General features: G+C 46.5%; 8 non-coding genes and 1 pseudogene across 8 annotated transcripts; all 9 read right to left on the bottom strand.

Annotated features, from left to right (window-relative positions):
* Window positions 1–720: 720 nt before the first annotated feature.
* Window positions 721–911, bottom strand: LOC130336393 (U2 spliceosomal RNA). Its single transcript, XR_008877829.1, has one exon. It is a non-coding gene; the product is annotated as a U2 spliceosomal RNA (small nuclear RNA).
* A 2,098-nt stretch (window positions 912–3,009) lies between these two features.
* Window positions 3,010–3,200, bottom strand: LOC130336458 (U2 spliceosomal RNA). Its single transcript, XR_008877882.1, has one exon. It is a non-coding gene; the product is annotated as a U2 spliceosomal RNA (small nuclear RNA).
* A 2,088-nt stretch (window positions 3,201–5,288) lies between these two features.
* On the bottom strand, window positions 5,289–5,479 carry LOC130336470 (U2 spliceosomal RNA). Its single transcript, XR_008877894.1, has one exon. It is a non-coding gene; the product is annotated as a U2 spliceosomal RNA (small nuclear RNA).
* Window positions 5,480–7,570: 2,091 nt separating this feature from the next.
* LOC130336482 (U2 spliceosomal RNA) lies at window positions 7,571–7,761 on the bottom strand. Its single transcript, XR_008877906.1, has one exon. It is a non-coding gene; the product is annotated as a U2 spliceosomal RNA (small nuclear RNA).
* Window positions 7,762–9,850: 2,089 nt separating this feature from the next.
* On the bottom strand, window positions 9,851–10,041 carry LOC130336494 (U2 spliceosomal RNA). Its single transcript, XR_008877917.1, has one exon. It is a non-coding gene; the product is annotated as a U2 spliceosomal RNA (small nuclear RNA).
* Window positions 10,042–12,131: 2,090 nt separating this feature from the next.
* LOC130336400 (U2 spliceosomal RNA) lies at window positions 12,132–12,322 on the bottom strand. Its single transcript, XR_008877835.1, has one exon. It is a non-coding gene; the product is annotated as a U2 spliceosomal RNA (small nuclear RNA).
* Window positions 12,323–14,413: 2,091 nt separating this feature from the next.
* LOC130336413 (U2 spliceosomal RNA) lies at window positions 14,414–14,604 on the bottom strand. Its single transcript, XR_008877846.1, has one exon. It is a non-coding gene; the product is annotated as a U2 spliceosomal RNA (small nuclear RNA).
* A 2,092-nt stretch (window positions 14,605–16,696) lies between these two features.
* On the bottom strand, window positions 16,697–16,880 carry LOC130336431 (U2 spliceosomal RNA). Its single transcript, XR_008877862.1, has one exon. It is a non-coding gene; the product is annotated as a U2 spliceosomal RNA (small nuclear RNA).
* A 683-nt stretch (window positions 16,881–17,563) lies between these two features.
* LOC130336444 (U2 spliceosomal RNA) lies at window positions 17,564–17,723 on the bottom strand (annotated as a pseudogene).
* Between the last annotated feature and the right edge of the window lie 1,514 nt (window positions 17,724–19,237).

The raw sequence follows: 19,237 nt of genomic DNA on the forward strand, positions 1-19,237 counted from the left end.
CACAGAATTTAGCAAGGGCCTCGCACCTTCTGATGCATCAGGTAGGTGCACAATAGCATAGCCTAACCCTCTGTACTTTGGTCTATATTGATGCGGGACATAGACAGCCAGCTGATGACCAATCCATTAGTGCAATGGATGGCTGGAAGCATTTGTCTTTGCCTTTGCAATACCACAGAAGCAATGCATGGTCAATGTACAGCAATGACACACCTGTGTGAACAGCCAGGAGACCCCCCCCCCCCCCCATGTTATGTTACATAGTTACATAGTTAGTACGGTCGAAAAAAGACATATGTCCATCACGTTCAACCAGGGAATTAAGGGGTAGGGGTGTGGCGCGATATTGGGGAAGGGATGAGATTTTATATTTCTTCATAAGCATTAATCTTATTTTGTCAATTAGGAACATTCAGCACCCACCCGCTATCAAGGCAGCTGCCTATCATGTCATGCCCTACCTGCACAGGTGTGCTGGCTACTCAAATGATCCAATTAAGGAGGCCATTTAGTCAGCAGCAGCAGAAGTCCTGTGCCTGGACGCTCCAACAGGGGCCAGACACAAGCAGAAGCAGAAGCAGCAGAAGCAGCAGAAGCAGCAGCAGCACCACCTTTTGTTTTTTGGCTGCAGCAGCAGCAAGGCCCACAGGGCTGGCTAGCTGGCTAGCCAGCAAGCAGGTAGCAATGAAAGTAGGAATCTTTCTTTTTAACCCTGTAAGGGGGTGGTGCACTGTACCCGAAGATACTGCCATATCGGGTCAATGCATAGGGCGACGGAAGCAAGCTTCGAAATCGGCCCCCGTTCTCAAAAATCCATTTAATATATGGTCCCCAGATAGGGGACGTATCAGATATTAAACTGATAAGAACAGATACTACACTTGATCTTAGCCAAAAGGCCGAGAAGCGATAACCGTGAAAGGGGCGGGCCCAACAAGGTCCCCTTCATGGGCACTATCACTGCTTGCTGTCAGGGAGGCTGCCAGACAATTTTCCATGCACACTCTGGGCTGGGGGGCAGTCAACCACCAGTACACACAGCAGAACCTAAACCCATACCATTATTGCTAAGCAGCAAGACAGGGGCCCATTGCACTCCCACGGGGCCTTTTTAAATGCAATCCATAACCCGGATTTGCCAGGAACCCTTCTTACTCCTCCTACTTGCATGTGACACTGGGCTTAGGATCTGCATAGGAAACACACACACAAGCACACACCTACCTTTGTTGCCTGCAGATGCCTCCTTGGCTGTCCCCAAACGGTATCAAACCAACACCCACGGGAAGCTGTAAGCATAGAGGACATGCCTGCACCCCATTGGACTTACCTGTGTGGGTTAAATCCGGGTTATTTGACAACCTATGGCGGTGATGGTTCTGCTCAGGCAGAGCAGTGCTGATGCTCCTCATAAAGCTGTCGCTGCTGTGAAGGTTCTAGGTGACATCACAAATCCCTTTGGTTACATACACAACAAAGCTGGGTTGTTGTTGTTTACACTCTGCAAGGCCTGTGGAAGTGAGTGACATCATAGCACTGTAGTTCTGAGGGTTCAAGATGGATGCAACAATCTCCTGTTGCTTCTATGAAGGCCGTAATAGACGACATCACCAAACAGCTCCATAGTCACATACACAGCAAAGGAGAGATGTTGTTTACACCTAGTGATGTCAGTGGTATTGAGTGACATCACAGCACAGTGCTAAGGCTCCTGGGCCTGGACACAGCAGCGGCTGCAATATCTCAACGGAGAATACGTTTATATCTATGTGTGTGTGTGTGCGCATATATATATATATATATATATATATATATATATATATATATATTTCTCCGTCGAAATCACTTTTAAACCCATTTCCACCTTTTTTTTCCCTTCTCTTCCTCTTACTTTTTTTTCACGTTTTTTTACGTTTTTCTCCTTTTCGCCTCTTTTCTGGGCGTATTATTCTTCTTTTTCTTCTTTTTTTTCGTCTAATGCATACCCCATCAGTGCAGCAATGCTTATTCAATACCGCCAGCAGATGGAGACACTGGGGGATAATTTTCTAAGGATTTATACTGATTTTTCCTGTCTGAATTTGTCGCACAGAAAGTTGCAGGCCAAATATGTGTGACATTTCTGCGACTTTAGCTTCTAGAGCATTTTTACAACATTATACATAGGTGCTGAATACATAAAAAGCGACTGTTCAGCGACAGACAAGTCGCATCGGCTGAAAGTAGGCCAGAATGTCAGTCCATGTTGGAGCAGGTTTAGATACAGTCTAAAGCATAGATCTCAAAGTCTGTGCACAGAATTTAGCAAGGGCCTCGCACCTTCTGATGCATCAGGTAGGTGCACAATAGCATAGCCTAACCCTCTGTACTTTGGTCTATATTGATGCGGGACATAGACAGCCAGCTGATGACCAATCCATTAGTGCAATGGATGGCTGGAAGCATTTGTCTTTGCCTTTGCAATACCACAGAAGCAATGCATGGTCAATGTACAGCAATGACACACCTGTGTGAACAGCCAGGAGACCCCCCCCCCCCCCCCCCCCATGTTATGTTACATAGTTACATAGTTAGTACGGTCGAAAAAAGACATATGTCCATCACGTTCAACCAGGGAATTAAGGGGTAGGGGTGTGGCGCGATATTGGGGAAGGGATGAGATTTTATATTTCTTCATAAGCATTAATCTTATTTTGTCAATTAGGAACATTCAGCACCCACCCGCTATCAAGGCAGCTGCCTATCATGTCATGCCCTACCTGCACAGGTGTGCTGGCTACTCAAATGATCCAATTAAGGAGGCCATTTAGTCAGCAGCAGCAGAAGTCCTGTGCCTGGACGCTCCAACAGGGGCCAGACACAAGCAGAAGCAGAAGCAGCAGAAGCAGCAGCAGCACCACCTTTTGTTTTTTGGCTGCAGCAGCAGCAAGGCCCACAGGGCTGGCTAGCTGGCTAGCCAGCAAGCAGGTAGCAATGAAAGTAGGAATCTTTCTTTTTAACCCTGTAAGGGGGTGGTGCACTGTACCCGAAGATACTGCCATATCGGGTCAATGCATAGGGCGACGGAAGCAAGCTTCGAAATCGGCCCCCGTTCTCAAAAATCCATTTAATATATGGTCCCCAGATAGGGGACGTATCAGATATTAAACTGATAAGAACAGATACTACACTTGATCTTAGCCAAAAGGCCGAGAAGCGATAACCGTGAAAGGGGCGGGCCCAACAAGGTCCCCTTCATGGGCACTATCACTGCTTGCTGTCAGGGAGGCTGCCAGACAATTTTCCATGCACACTCTGGGCTGGGGGGCAGTCAACCACCAGTACACACAGCAGAACCTAAACCCATACCATTATTGCTAAGCAGCAAGACAGGGGCCCATTGCACTCCCACGGGGCCTTTTTAAATGCAATCCATAACCCGGATTTGCCAGGAACCCTTCTTACTCCTCCTACTTGCATGTGACACTGGGCTTAGGATCTGCATAGGAAACACACACACAAGCACACACCTACCTTTGTTGCCTGCAGATGCCTCCTTGGCTGTCCCCAAACGGTATCAAACCAACACCCACGGGAAGCTGTAAGCATAGAGGACATGCCTGCACCCCATTGGACTTACCTGTGTGGGTTAAATCCGGGTTATTTGACAACCTATGGCGGTGATGGTTCTGCTCAGGCAGAGCAGTGCTGATGCTCCTCATAAAGCTGTCGCTGCTGTGAAGGTTCTAGGTGACATCACAAATCCCTTTGGTTACATACACAACAAAGCTGGGTTGTTGTTGTTTACACTCTGCAAGGCCTGTGGAAGTGAGTGACATCATAGCACTGTAGTTCTGAGGGTTCAAGATGGATGCAACAATCTCCTGTTGCTTCTATGAAGGCCGTAATAGACGACATCACCAAACAGCTCCATAGTCACATACACAGCAAAGGAGAGATGTTGTTTACACCTAGTGATGTCAGTGGTATTGAGTGACATCACAGCACAGTGCTAAGGCTCCTGGGCCTGGACACAGCAGCGGCTGCAATATCTCAACGGAGAATACGTTTATATCTATGTGTGTGTGTGCGCATATATATATATATATATATATATATATATATATATATATTTCTCCGCCGAAATCACTTTTAAACCCATTTCCACCTTTTTTTCCCTTCTCTTCCTCTTACTTTTTTTTCACGTTTTTTTACGTTTTTCTCCTTTTCGCCTCTTTTCTGGGCGTATTATTCTTCTTTTTCTTCTTTTTTTTCGTCTAATGCATACCCCATCAGTGCAGCAATGCTTATTCAATACCGCCAGCAGATGGAGACACTGGGGGATAATTTTCTAAGGATTTATACTGATTTTTCCTGTCTGAATTTGTCGCACAGAAAGTTGCAGGCCAAATATGTGTGACATTTCTGCGACTTTAGCTTCTAGAGCATTTTTACAACATTATACATAGGTGCTGAATACATAAAAAGCGACTGTTCAGCGACAGACAAGTCGCATCGGCTGAAAGTAGGCCAGAATGTCAGTCCATGTTGGAGCAGGTTTAGATACAGTCTAAAGCATAGATCTCAAAGTCTGTGCACAGAATTTAGCAAGGGCCTCGCACCTTCTGATGCATCAGGTAGGTGCACAATAGCATAGCCTAACCCTCTGTACTTTGGTCTATATTGATGCGGGACATAGACAGCCAGCTGATGACCAATCCATTAGTGCAATGGATGGCTGGAAGCATTTGTCTTTGCCTTTGCAATACCACAGAAGCAATGCATGGTCAATGTACAGCAATGACACACCTGTGTGAACAGCCAGGAGACCCCCCCCCCCCCCCCCATGTTATGTTACATAGTTACATAGTTAGTACGGTCGAAAAAAGACATATGTCCATCACGTTCAACCAGGGAATTAAGGGGTAGGGGTGTGGCGCGATATTGGGGAAGGGATGAGATTTTATATTTCTTCATAAGCATTAATCTTATTTTGTCAATTAGGAACATTCAGCACCCACCCGCTATCAAGGCAGCTGCCTATCATGTCATGCCCTACCTGCACAGGTGTGCTGGCTACTCAAATGATCCAATTAAGGAGGCCATTTAGTCAGCAGCAGCAGAAGTCCTGTGCCTGGACGCTCCAACAGGGGCCAGACACAAGCAGAAGCAGAAGCAGCAGAAGCAGCAGCAGCACCACCTTTTGTTTTTTGGCTGCAGCAGCAGCAAGGCCCACAGGGCTGGCTAGCTGGCTAGCCAGCAAGCAGGTAGCAATGAAAGTAGGAATCTTTCTTTTTAACCCTGTAAGGGGGTGGTGCACTGTACCCGAAGATACTGCCATATCGGGTCAATGCATAGGGCGACGGAAGCAAGCTTCGAAATCGGCCCCCGTTCTCAAAAATCCATTTAATATATGGTCCCCAGATAGGGGACGTATCAGATATTAAACTGATAAGAACAGATACTACACTTGATCTTAGCCAAAAGGCCGAGAAGCGATAACCGTGAAAGGGGCGGGCCCAACAAGGTCCCCTTCATGGGCACTATCACTGCTTGCTGTCAGGGAGGCTGCCAGACAATTTTCCATGCACACTCTGGGCTGGGGGGCAGTCAACCACCAGTACACACAGCAGAACCTAAACCCATACCATTATTGCTAAGCAGCAAGACAGGGGCCCATTGCACTCCCACGGGGCCTTTTTAAATGCAATCCATAACCCGGATTTGCCAGGAACCCTTCTTACTCCTCCTACTTGCATGTGACACTGGGCTTAGGATCTGCATAGGAAACACACACACAAGCACACACCTACCTTTGTTGCCTGCAGATGCCTCCTTGGCTGTCCCCAAACGGTATCAAACCAACACCCACGGGAAGCTGTAAGCATAGAGGACATGCCTGCACCCCATTGGACTTACCTGTGTGGGTTAAATCCGGGTTATTTGACAACCTATGGCGGTGATGGTTCTGCTCAGGCAGAGCAGTGCTGATGCTCCTCATAAAGCTGTCGCTGCTGTGAAGGTTCTAGGTGACATCACAAATCCCTTTGGTTACATACACAACAAAGCTGGGTTGTTGTTGTTTACACTCTGCAAGGCCTGTGGAAGTGAGTGACATCATAGCACTGTAGTTCTGAGGGTTCAAGATGGATGCAACAATCTCCTGTTGCTTCTATGAAGGCCGTAATAGACGACATCACCAAACAGCTCCATAGTCACATACACAGCAAAGGAGAGATGTTGTTTACACCTAGTGATGTCAGTGGTATTGAGTGACATCACAGCACAGTGCTAAGGCTCCTGGGCCTGGACACAGCAGCGGCTGCAATATCTCAACGGAGAATACGTTTATATCTATGTGTGTGTGTGCGCATATATATATATATATATATATATATATATATATATATATATATATTTCTCCGCCGAAATCACTTTTAAACCCATTTCCACCTTTTTTTCCCTTCTCTTCCTCTTACTTTTTTTTCACGTTTTTTTACGTTTTTCTCCTTTTCGCCTCTTTTCTGGGCGTATTATTCTTCTTTTTCTTCTTTTTTTTCGTCTAATGCATACCCCATCAGTGCAGCAATGCTTATTCAATACCGCCAGCAGATGGAGACACTGGGGGATAATTTTCTAAGGATTTATACTGATTTTTCCTGTCTGAATTTGTCGCACAGAAAGTTGCAGGCCAAATATGTGTGACATTTCTGCGACTTTAGCTTCTAGAGCATTTTTACAACATTATACATAGGTGCTGAATACATAAAAAGCGACTGTTCAGCGACAGACAAGTCGCATCGGCTGAAAGTAGGCCAGAATGTCAGTCCATGTTGGAGCAGGTTTAGATACAGTCTAAAGCATAGATCTCAAAGTCTGTGCACAGAATTTAGCAAGGGCCTCGCACCTTCTGATGCATCAGGTAGGTGCACAATAGCATAGCCTAACCCTCTGTACTTTGGTCTATATTGATGCGGGACATAGACAGCCAGCTGATGACCAATCCATTAGTGCAATGGATGGCTGGAAGCATTTGTCTTTGCCTTTGCAATACCACAGAAGCAATGCATGGTCAATGTACAGCAATGACACACCTGTGTGAACAGCCAGGAGACCCCCCCCCCCCCCATGTTATGTTACATAGTTACATAGTTAGTACGGTCGAAAAAAGACATATGTCCATCACGTTCAACCAGGGAATTAAGGGGTAGGGGTGTGGCGCGATATTGGGGAAGGGATGAGATTTTATATTTCTTCATAAGCATTAATCTTATTTTGTCAATTAGGAACATTCAGCACCCACCCGCTATCAAGGCAGCTGCCTATCATGTCATGCCCTACCTGCACAGGTGTGCTGGCTACTCAAATGATCCAATTAAGGAGGCCATTTAGTCAGCAGCAGCAGAAGTCCTGTGCCTGGACGCTCCAACAGGGGCCAGACACAAGCAGAAGCAGAAGCAGCAGAAGCAGCAGCAGCACCACCTTTTGTTTTTTGGCTGCAGCAGCAGCAAGGCCCACAGGGCTGGCTAGCTGGCTAGCCAGCAAGCAGGTAGCAATGAAAGTAGGAATCTTTCTTTTTAACCCTGTAAGGGGGTGGTGCACTGTACCCGAAGATACTGCCATATCGGGTCAATGCATAGGGCGACGGAAGCAAGCTTCGAAATCGGCCCCCGTTCTCAAAAATCCATTTAATATATGGTCCCCAGATAGGGGACGTATCAGATATTAAACTGATAAGAACAGATACTACACTTGATCTTAGCCAAAAGGCCGAGAAGCGATAACCGTGAAAGGGGCGGGCCCAACAAGGTCCCCTTCATGGGCACTATCACTGCTTGCTGTCAGGGAGGCTGCCAGACAATTTTCCATGCACACTCTGGGCTGGGGGGCAGTCAACCACCAGTACACACAGCAGAACCTAAACCCATACCATTATTGCTAAGCAGCAAGACAGGGGCCCATTGCACTCCCACGGGGCCTTTTTAAATGCAATCCATAACCCGGATTTGCCAGGAACCCTTCTTACTCCTCCTACTTGCATGTGACACTGGGCTTAGGATCTGCATAGGAAACACACACACAAGCACACACCTACCTTTGTTGCCTGCAGATGCCTCCTTGGCTGTCCCCAAACGGTATCAAACCAACACCCACGGGAAGCTGTAAGCATAGAGGACATGCCTGCACCCCATTGGACTTACCTGTGTGGGTTAAATCCGGGTTATTTGACAACCTATGGCGGTGATGGTTCTGCTCAGGCAGAGCAGTGCTGATGCTCCTCATAAAGCTGTCGCTGCTGTGAAGGTTCTAGGTGACATCACAAATCCCTTTGGTTACATACACAACAAAGCTGGGTTGTTGTTGTTTACACTCTGCAAGGCCTGTGGAAGTGAGTGACATCATAGCACTGTAGTTCTGAGGGTTCAAGATGGATGCAACAATCTCCTGTTGCTTCTATGAAGGCCGTAATAGACGACATCACCAAACAGCTCCATAGTCACATACACAGCAAAGGAGAGATGTTGTTTACACCTAGTGATGTCAGTGGTATTGAGTGACATCACAGCACAGTGCTAAGGCTCCTGGGCCTGGACACAGCAGCGGCTGCAATATCTCAACGGAGAATACGTTTATATCTATGTGTGTGTGTGCGCATATATATATATATATATATATATATATATATATATATATATATATTTCTCCGCCGAAATCACTTTTAAACCCATTTCCACCTTTTTTTCCCTTCTCTTCCTCTTACTTTTTTTTCACGTTTTTTTACGTTTTTCTCCTTTTCGCCTCTTTTCTGGGCGTATTATTCTTCTTTTTCTTCTTTTTTTTCGTCTAATGCATACCCCATCAGTGCAGCAATGCTTATTCAATACCGCCAGCAGATGGAGACACTGGGGGATAATTTTCTAAGGATTTATACTGATTTTTCCTGTCTGAATTTGTCGCACAGAAAGTTGCAGGCCAAATATGTGTGACATTTCTGCGACTTTAGCTTCTAGAGCATTTTTACAACATTATACATAGGTGCTGAATACATAAAAAGCGACTGTTCAGCGACAGACAAGTCGCATCGGCTGAAAGTAGGCCAGAATGTCAGTCCATGTTGGAGCAGGTTTAGATACAGTCTAAAGCATAGATCTCAAAGTCTGTGCACAGAATTTAGCAAGGGCCTCGCACCTTCTGATGCATCAGGTAGGTGCACAATAGCATAGCCTAACCCTCTGTACTTTGGTCTATATTGATGCGGGACATAGACAGCCAGCTGATGACCAATCCATTAGTGCAATGGATGGCTGGAAGCATTTGTCTTTGCCTTTGCAATACCACAGAAGCAATGCATGGTCAATGTACAGCAATGACACACCTGTGTGAACAGCCAGGAGACCCCCCCCCCCCATGTTATGTTACATAGTTACATAGTTAGTACGGTCGAAAAAAGACATATGTCCATCACGTTCAACCAGGGAATTAAGGGGTAGGGGTGTGGCGCGATATTGGGGAAGGGATGAGATTTTATATTTCTTCATAAGCATTAATCTTATTTTGTCAATTAGGAACATTCAGCACCCACCCGCTATCAAGGCAGCTGCCTATCATGTCATGCCCTACCTGCACAGGTGTGCTGGCTACTCAAATGATCCAATTAAGGAGGCCATTTAGTCAGCAGCAGCAGAAGTCCTGTGCCTGGACGCTCCAACAGGGGCCAGACACAAGCAGAAGCAGAAGCAGCAGAAGCAGCAGCAGCACCACCTTTTGTTTTTTGGCTGCAGCAGCAGCAAGGCCCACAGGGCTGGCTAGCTGGCTAGCCAGCAAGCAGGTAGCAATGAAAGTAGGAATCTTTCTTTTTAACCCTGTAAGGGGGTGGTGCACTGTACCCGAAGATACTGCCATATCGGGTCAATGCATAGGGCGACGGAAGCAAGCTTCGAAATCGGCCCCCGTTCTCAAAAATCCATTTAATATATGGTCCCCAGATAGGGGACGTATCAGATATTAAACTGATAAGAACAGATACTACACTTGATCTTAGCCAAAAGGCCGAGAAGCGATAACCGTGAAAGGGGCGGGCCCAACAAGGTCCCCTTCATGGGCACTATCACTGCTTGCTGTCAGGGAGGCTGCCAGACAATTTTCCATGCACACTCTGGGCTGGGGGGCAGTCAACCACCAGTACACACAGCAGAACCTAAACCCATACCATTATTGCTAAGCAGCAAGACAGGGGCCCATTGCACTCCCACGGGGCCTTTTTAAATGCAATCCATAACCCGGATTTGCCAGGAACCCTTCTTACTCCTCCTACTTGCATGTGACACTGGGCTTAGGATCTGCATAGGAAACACACACACAAGCACACACCTACCTTTGTTGCCTGCAGATGCCTCCTTGGCTGTCCCCAAACGGTATCAAACCAACACCCACGGGAAGCTGTAAGCATAGAGGACATGCCTGCACCCCATTGGACTTACCTGTGTGGGTTAAATCCGGGTTATTTGACAACCTATGGCGGTGATGGTTCTGCTCAGGCAGAGCAGTGCTGATGCTCCTCATAAAGCTGTCGCTGCTGTGAAGGTTCTAGGTGACATCACAAATCCCTTTGGTTACATACACAACAAAGCTGGGTTGTTGTTGTTTACACTCTGCAAGGCCTGTGGAAGTGAGTGACATCATAGCACTGTAGTTCTGAGGGTTCAAGATGGATGCAACAATCTCCTGTTGCTTCTATGAAGGCCGTAATAGACGACATCACCAAACAGCTCCATAGTCACATACACAGCAAAGGAGAGATGTTGTTTACACCTAGTGATGTCAGTGGTATTGAGTGACATCACAGCACAGTGCTAAGGCTCCTGGGCCTGGACACAGCAGCGGCTGCAATATCTCAACGGAGAATACGTTTATATCTATGTGTGTGTGTGCGCATATATATATATATATATATATATATATATATATATATATATATATTCTCCGCCGAAATCACTTTTAAACCCATTTCCACCTTTTTTTCCCTTCTCTTCCTCTTACTTTTTTTTCACGTTTTTTTACGTTTTTCTCCTTTTCGCCTCTTTTCTGGGCGTATTATTCTTCTTTTTCTTCTTTTTTTTCGTCTAATGCATACCCCATCAGTGCAGCAATGCTTATTCAATACCGCCAGCAGATGGAGACACTGGGGGATAATTTTCTAAGGATTTATACTGATTTTTCCTGTCTGAATTTGTCGCACAGAAAGTTGCAGGCCAAATATGTGTGACATTTCTGCGACTTTAGCTTCTAGAGCATTTTTACAACATTATACATAGGTGCTGAATACATAAAAAGCGACTGTTCAGCGACAGACAAGTCGCATCGGCTGAAAGTAGGCCAGAATGTCAGTCCATGTTGGAGCAGGTTTAGATACAGTCTAAAGCATAGATCTCAAAGTCTGTGCACAGAATTTAGCAAGGGCCTCGCACCTTCTGATGCATCAGGTAGGTGCACAATAGCATAGCCTAACCCTCTGTACTTTGGTCTATATTGATGCGGGACATAGACAGCCAGCTGATGACCAATCCATTAGTGCAATGGATGGCTGGAAGCATTTGTCTTTGCCTTTGCAATACCACAGAAGCAATGCATGGTCAATGTACAGCAATGACACACCTGTGTGAACAGCCAGGAGACCCCCCCCCCCCCCATGTTATGTTACATAGTTACATAGTTAGTACGGTCGAAAAAAGACATATGTCCATCACGTTCAACCAGGGAATTAAGGGGTAGGGGTGTGGCGCGATATTGGGGAAGGGATGAGATTTTATATTTCTTCATAAGCATTAATCTTATTTTGTCAATTAGGAACATTCAGCACCCACCCGCTATCAAGGCAGCTGCCTATCATGTCATGCCCTACCTGCACAGGTGTGCTGGCTACTCAAATGATCCAATTAAGGAGGCCATTTAGTCAGCAGCAGCAGAAGTCCTGTGCCTGGACGCTCCAACAGGGGCCAGACACAAGCAGAAGCAGAAGCAGCAGAAGCAGCAGCAGCACCACCTTTTGTTTTTTGGCTGCAGCAGCAGCAAGGCCCACAGGGCTGGCTAGCTGGCTAGCCAGCAAGCAGGTAGCAATGAAAGTAGGAATCTTTCTTTTTAACCCTGTAAGGGGGTGGTGCACTGTACCCGAAGATACTGCCATATCGGGTCAATGCATAGGGCGACGGAAGCAAGCTTCGAAATCGGCCCCCGTTCTCAAAAATCCATTTAATATATGGTCCCCAGATAGGGGACGTATCAGATATTAAACTGATAAGAACAGATACTACACTTGATCTTAGCCAAAAGGCCGAGAAGCGATAACCGTGAAAGGGGCGGGCCCAACAAGGTCCCCTTCATGGGCACTATCACTGCTTGCTGTCAGGGAGGCTGCCAGACAATTTTCCATGCACACTCTGGGCTGGGGGGCAGTCAACCACCAGTACACACAGCAGAACCTAAACCCATACCATTATTGCTAAGCAGCAAGACAGGGGCCCATTGCACTCCCACGGGGCCTTTTTAAATGCAATCCATAACCCGGATTTGCCAGGAACCCTTCTTACTCCTCCTACTTGCATGTGACACTGGGCTTAGGATCTGCATAGGAAACACACACACAAGCACACACCTACCTTTGTTGCCTGCAGATGCCTCCTTGGCTGTCCCCAAACGGTATCAAACCAACACCCACGGGAAGCTGTAAGCATAGAGGACATGCCTGCACCCCATTGGACTTACCTGTGTGGGTTAAATCCGGGTTATTTGACAACCTATGGCGGTGATGGTTCTGCTCAGGCAGAGCAGTGCTGATGCTCCTCATAAAGCTGTCGCTGCTGTGAAGGTTCTAGGTGACATCACAAATCCCTTTGGTTACATACACAACAAAGCTGGGTTGTTGTTGTTTACACTCTGCAAGGCCTGTGGAAGTGAGTGACATCATAGCACTGTAGTTCTGAGGGTTCAAGATGGATGCAACAATCTCCTGTTGCTTCTATGAAGGCCGTAATAGACGACATCACCAAACAGCTCCATAGTCACATACACAGCAAAGGAGAGATGTTGTTTACACCTAGTGATGTCAGTGGTATTGAGTGACATCACAGCACAGTGCTAAGGCTCCTGGGCCTGGACACAGCAGCGGCTGCAATATCTCAACGGAGAATACGTTTATATCTATGTGTGTGTGTGTGCGCATATATATATATATATATATATATATATATATATATATATATATTCTCCGCCGAAATCACTTTTAAACCCATTTCCACCTTTTTTTCCCTTCTCTTCCTCTTACTTTTTTTTCACGTTTTTTTACGTTTTTCTCCTTTTCGCCTCTTTTCTGGGCGTATTATTCTTCTTTTTCTTCTTTTTTTTCGTCTAATGCATACCCCATCAGTGCAGCAATGCTTATTCAATACCGCCAGCAGATGGAGACACTGGGGGATAATTTTCTAAGGATTTATACTGATTTTTCCTGTCTGAATTTGTCGCACAGAAAGTTGCAGGCCAAATATGTGTGACATTTCTGCGACTTTAGCTTCTAGAGCATTTTTACAACATTATACATAGGTGCTGAATACATAAAAAGCGACTGTTCAGCGACAGACAAGTCGCATCGGCTGAAAGTAGGCCAGAATGTCAGTCCATGTTGGAGCAGGTTTAGATACAGTCTAAAGCATAGATCTCAAAGTCTGTGCACAGAATTTAGCAAGGGCCTCGCACCTTCTGATGCATCAGGTAGGTGCACAATAGCATAGCCTAACCCTCTGTACTTTGGTCTATATTGATGCGGGACATAGACAGCCAGCTGATGACCAATCCATTAGTGCAATGGATGGCTGGAAGCATTTGTCTTTGCCTTTGCAATACCACAGAAGCAATGCATGGTCAATGTACAGCAATGACACACCTGTGTGAACAGCCAGGAGACCCCCCCCCCCCCCCATGTTATGTTACATAGTTACATAGTTAGTACGGTCGAAAAAAGACATATGTCCATCACGTTCAACCAGGGAATTAAGGGGTAGGGGTGTGGCGCGATATTGGGGAAGGGATGAGATTTTATATTTCTTCATAAGCATTAATCTTATTTTGTCAATTAGGAACATTCAGCACCCACCCGCTATCAAGGCAGCTGCCTATCATGTCATGCCCTACCTGCACAGGTGTGCTGGCTACTCAAATGATCCAATTAAGGAGGCCATTTAGTCAGCAGCAGCAGAAGTCCTGTGCCTGGACGCTCCAACAGGGGCCAGACACAAGCAGAAGCAGAAGCAGCAGAAGCAGCAGCAGCACCACCTTTTGTTTTTTGGCTGCAGCAGCAGCAAGGCCCACAGGGCTGGCTAGCTGGCTAGCCAGCAAGCAGGTAGCAATGAAAGTAGGAATCTTTCTTTTTAACCCTGTAAGGGGGTGGTGCACTGTACCCGAAGATACTGCCATATCGGGTCAATGCATAGGGCGACGGAAGCAAGCTTCGAAATCGGCCCCCGTTCTCAAAAATCCATTTAATATATGGTCCCCAGATAGGGGACGTATCAGATATTAAACTGATAAGAACAGATACTACACTTGATCTTAGCCAAAAGGCCGAGAAGCGATAACCGTGAAAGGGGCGGGCCCAACAAGGTCCCCTTCATGGGCACTATCACTGCTTGCTGTCAGGGAGGCTGCCAGACAATTTTCCATGCACACTCTGGGCTGGGGGGCAGTCAACCACCAGTACACACAGCAGAACCTAAACCCATACCATTATTGCTAAGCAGCAAGACAGGGGCCCATTGCACTCCCACGGGGCCTTTTTAAATGCAATCCATAACCCGGATTTGCCAGGAACCCTTCTTACTCCTCCTACTTGCATGTGACACTGGGCTTAGGATCTGCATAGGAAACACACACACAAGCACACACCTACCTTTGTTGCCTGCAGATGCCTCCTTGGCTGTCCCCAAACGGTATCAAACCAACACCCACGGGAAGCTGTAAGCATAGAGGACATGCCTGCACCCCATTGGACTTACCTGTGTGGGTTAAATCCGGGTTATTTGACAACCTATGGCGGTGATGGTTCTGCTCAGGCAGAGCAGTGCTGATGCTCCTCATAAAGCTGTCGCTGCTGTGAAGGTTCTAGGTGACATCACAAATCCCTTTGGTTACATACACAACAAAGCTGGGTTGTTGTTGTTTACACTCTGCAAGGCCTGTGGAAGTGAGTGACATCATAGCACTGTAGTTCTGAGGGTTCAAGATGGATGCAACAATCTCCTGTTGCTTCTATGAAGGCCGTAATAGACGACATCACCAAACAGCTCCATAGTCACATACACAGCAAAGGAGAGATGTTGTTTACACCTAGTGATGTCAGTGGTATTGAGTGACATCACAGCACAGTGCTAAGGCTCCTGGGCCTGGACACAGCAGCGGCTGCAATATCTCAACGGAGAATACGTTTATATCTATGTGTGTGTGTGCGCATATATATATATATATATATATATATATATATATATATATATATATTCTCCGCCGAAATCACTTTTAAACCCATTTCCACCTTTTTTTCCCTTCTCTTCCTCTTACTTTTTTTTCACGTTTTTTTACGTTTTTCTCCTTTTCGCCTCTTTTCTGGGCGTATTATTCTTCTTTTTCTTCTTTTTTTTCGTCTAATGCATACCCCATCAGTGCAGCAATGCTTATTCAATACCGCCAGCAGATGGAGACACTGGGGGATAATTTTCTAAGGATTTATACTGATTTTTCCTGTCTGAATTTGTCGCACAGAAAGTTGCAGGCCAAATATGTGTGACATTTCTGCGACTTTAGCTTCTAGAGCATTTTTACAACATTATACATAGGTGCTGAATACATAAAAAGCGACTGTTCAGCGACAGACAAGTCGCATCGGCTGAAAGTAGGCCAGAATGTCAGTCCATGTTGGAGCAGGTTTAGATACAGTCTAAAGCATAGATCTCAAAGTCTGTGCACAGAATTTAGCAAGGGCCTCGCACCTTCTGATGCATCAGGTAGGTGCACAATAGCATAGCCTAACCCTCTGTACTTTGGTCTATATTGATGCGGGACATAGACAGCCAGCTGATGACCAATCCATTAGTGCAATGGATGGCTGGAAGCATTTGTCTTTGCCTTTGCAATACCACAGAAGCAATGCATGGTCAATGTACAGCAATGACACACCTGTGTGAACAGCCAGGAGACCCCCCCCCCCCCCATGTTATGTTACATAGTTACATAGTTAGTACGGTCGAAAAAAGACATATGTCCATCACGTTCAACCAGGGAATTAAGGGGTAGGGGTGTGGCGCGATATTGGGGAAGGGATGAGATTTTATATTTCTTCATAAGCATTAATCTTATTTTGTCAATTAGGAACATTCAGCACCCACCCGCTATCAAGGCAGCTGCCTATCATGTCATGCCCTACCTGCACAGGTGTGCTGGCTACTCAAATGATCCAATTAAGGAGGCCATTTAGTCAGCAGCAGCAGAAGTCCTGTGCCTGGACGCTCCAACAGGGGGGCCAGACAGAAGCAGAAGCAGAAGCAGCAGAAGCAGCAGCAGCACCACCTTTTGTTTTTTGGCTGCAGCAGCAGCAAGGCCCACAGGGCTGGCTAGCTGGCTAGCCAGCAAGCAGGTAGCAATGAAAGTAGGAATCTTTCTTTTTAACCCTGTAAGGGGGTGGTGCACTGTACCCGAAGATACTGCCATATCGGGTCAATGCATAGGGCGACGGAAGCAAGCTTCGAAATCGGCCCCCGTTCTCAAAAATCCATTTAATATATGGTCCCCAGATAGGGGACGTATCAGATATTAAACTGATAAGAACAGATTTTTTATTTTATCTAAAGCCGAGGAACGTGCTTTCGATTCACCCAAAGTGCAAGAAAAAGTGCAAACGTGTTACACTAAAAAAACGTGCACAAAGGATGCGGTCTATCGCAAGCCCTTCTCCGATAGGAGAGAGGCCCCCCAACAAACCTTACCCTTCGCCTCCGGACCAAAAGGTACCTGCGAGGTTCCAGGTTCGATGTCCCTTTTCGCCGAAGCTACTAGGGGACCACAAATGCTCCCGGCATCCCCCTTGGCGTTAGCCAAGGTATCTGCCCGCAGAGCCGATTACGGTAGGTACCCTGCCAAGCAGGAGTACCCGGGGTGTTTGCAGGGAGGTGCGGAACCTAATGGCCACACACACCTCCCCTAGACCGCCAGGAGGGACACCCAGAAGGGCTACCGCATCCTGACAAATCCTGTGAACACACAACACGCAAAAAGTGACACAGTGACGAAAAATAAATAAATAAGTGAATGTGTGCAGATATACTGCCCGGACATCCGGCCGGATCTATAAAAATTTCTCTGATCCTAGCCAGAAGGCCGGGAATCAAGAGGTGAGTGCCACAAGGTGAAGAGATTATGGTGCCCGTGCTTCAACTCAGTGAGTCTATCCTCCCAGTGAGTTTCGGCACCTCGGGGTCACCACTCCCCGAGGCACAAAAGTACCTCGGCTCTAGACCCTCTCAGCCTCATGGCGAGACCCGGAGGGAACAGGTCACATCGGGGCAGCCGTCGAGCTGATTCCTCAGAACCAGCCCCGGAAAGCCCTGGTACACCTGCATCCTCCATGCAGCACCCATCCCCACCAGCATGAAAACTGATAAGAACAGATACTACACTTGATCTTAGCCAAAAGGCCGAGAAGCGATAACCGTGAAAGGGGCGGGCCCAACAAGGTCCCCTTCATGGGCACTATCACTGCTTGCTGTCAGGGAGGCTGCCAGACAATTTTCCATGCACACTCTGGGCTGGGGGGCAGTCAACCACCAGTACACACAGCAGAACCTAAACCCATACCATTATTGCTAAGCAGCAAGACAGGGGCCCATTGCACTCCCACGGGGCCTTTTTAAATGCAATCCATAACCCGGATTTGCCAGGAACCCTTCTTACTCCTCCTACTTGCATGTGACACTGGGCTTAGGATCTGCATAGGAAACACACACACAAGCACACACCTACCTTTGTTGCCTGCAGATGCCTCCTTGGCTGTCCCCAAACGGTATCAAACCAACACCCACGGGAAGCTGTTAAGCATAGAGGACATGCCTGCACCCCATTGGACTTACCTGTGTGGGTTAAATCCGGGTTATTTGACAACCTATGGCGGTGATGGTTCTGCTCAGGCAGAGCAGTGCTGATGCTCCTCATAAAGCTGTCGCTGCTGTGAAGGTTCTAGGTGACATCACAAATCCCTTTGGTTACATACACAACAAAGCTGGGTTGTTGTTGTTTACACTCTGCAAGGCCTGTGGAAGTGAGTGACATCATAGCACTGTAGTTCTGAGGGTTCAAGATGGATGCAACAATCTCCTGTTGCTTCTATGAAGGCCGTAATAGACGACATCACCAAACAGCTCCATAGTCACATACACAGCAAAGGAGAGATGTTGTTTACACCTAGTGATGTCAGTGGTATTGAGTGACATCACAGCACAGTGCTAAGGCTCCTGGGGCCTGGACACAGCAGCGGCTGCAATATCTCAACGGAGAATACGTTTATATCTATGTGTGTGTGTGCGCATATATATATATATATATATATATATATATATATATATATATATATTTCTCCGCCGAAATCACTTTTAAAACCCATTTCCACCTTTTCTTTCCCTTCTCTTCCTCTTACTTTTTTTTCACGTTTTTTTACGTTTTTCTCCTTTTCGCCTCTTTTCTGGGCGTATTATTCTTCTTTTTCTTCTTTTTTTTCGTCTAATGCATACCCCATCAGTGCAGCAATGCTTATTCAATACCGCCAGCAGATGGAGACACTGGGGGATAATTTTCTAAGGATTTATACTGATTTTTCCTGTCTGAATTTGTCGCACAGAAAGTTGCAGGCCAAATATGTGTGACATTTCTGCGACTTTAGCTTCTAGAGCATTTTTACAACATTATACATAGGTGCTGAATACATAAAAAGCGACTGTTCAGCGACAGACAAGTCGCATCGGCTGAAAGTAGGCCAGAATGTCAGTCCATGTTGGAGCAGGTTTAGATACAGTCTAAAGCATAGATCTCAAAGTCTGTGCACAGAATTTAGCAAGGCCTCGCACCTTCTGATGCATCAGGTAGGTGCACAATAGCATAGCCTAACCCTCTGTACTTTGGTCTATATTGATGCGGGACATAGACAGCCAGCTGATGACCAATCCATTAG

Source organism: Hyla sarda, unplaced genomic scaffold (genome assembly GCF_029499605.1).
Source record: "Hyla sarda isolate aHylSar1 unplaced genomic scaffold, aHylSar1.hap1 scaffold_479, whole genome shotgun sequence".
NCBI classification, from domain to species: Eukaryota; Metazoa; Chordata; class Amphibia; order Anura; family Hylidae; genus Hyla; species Hyla sarda.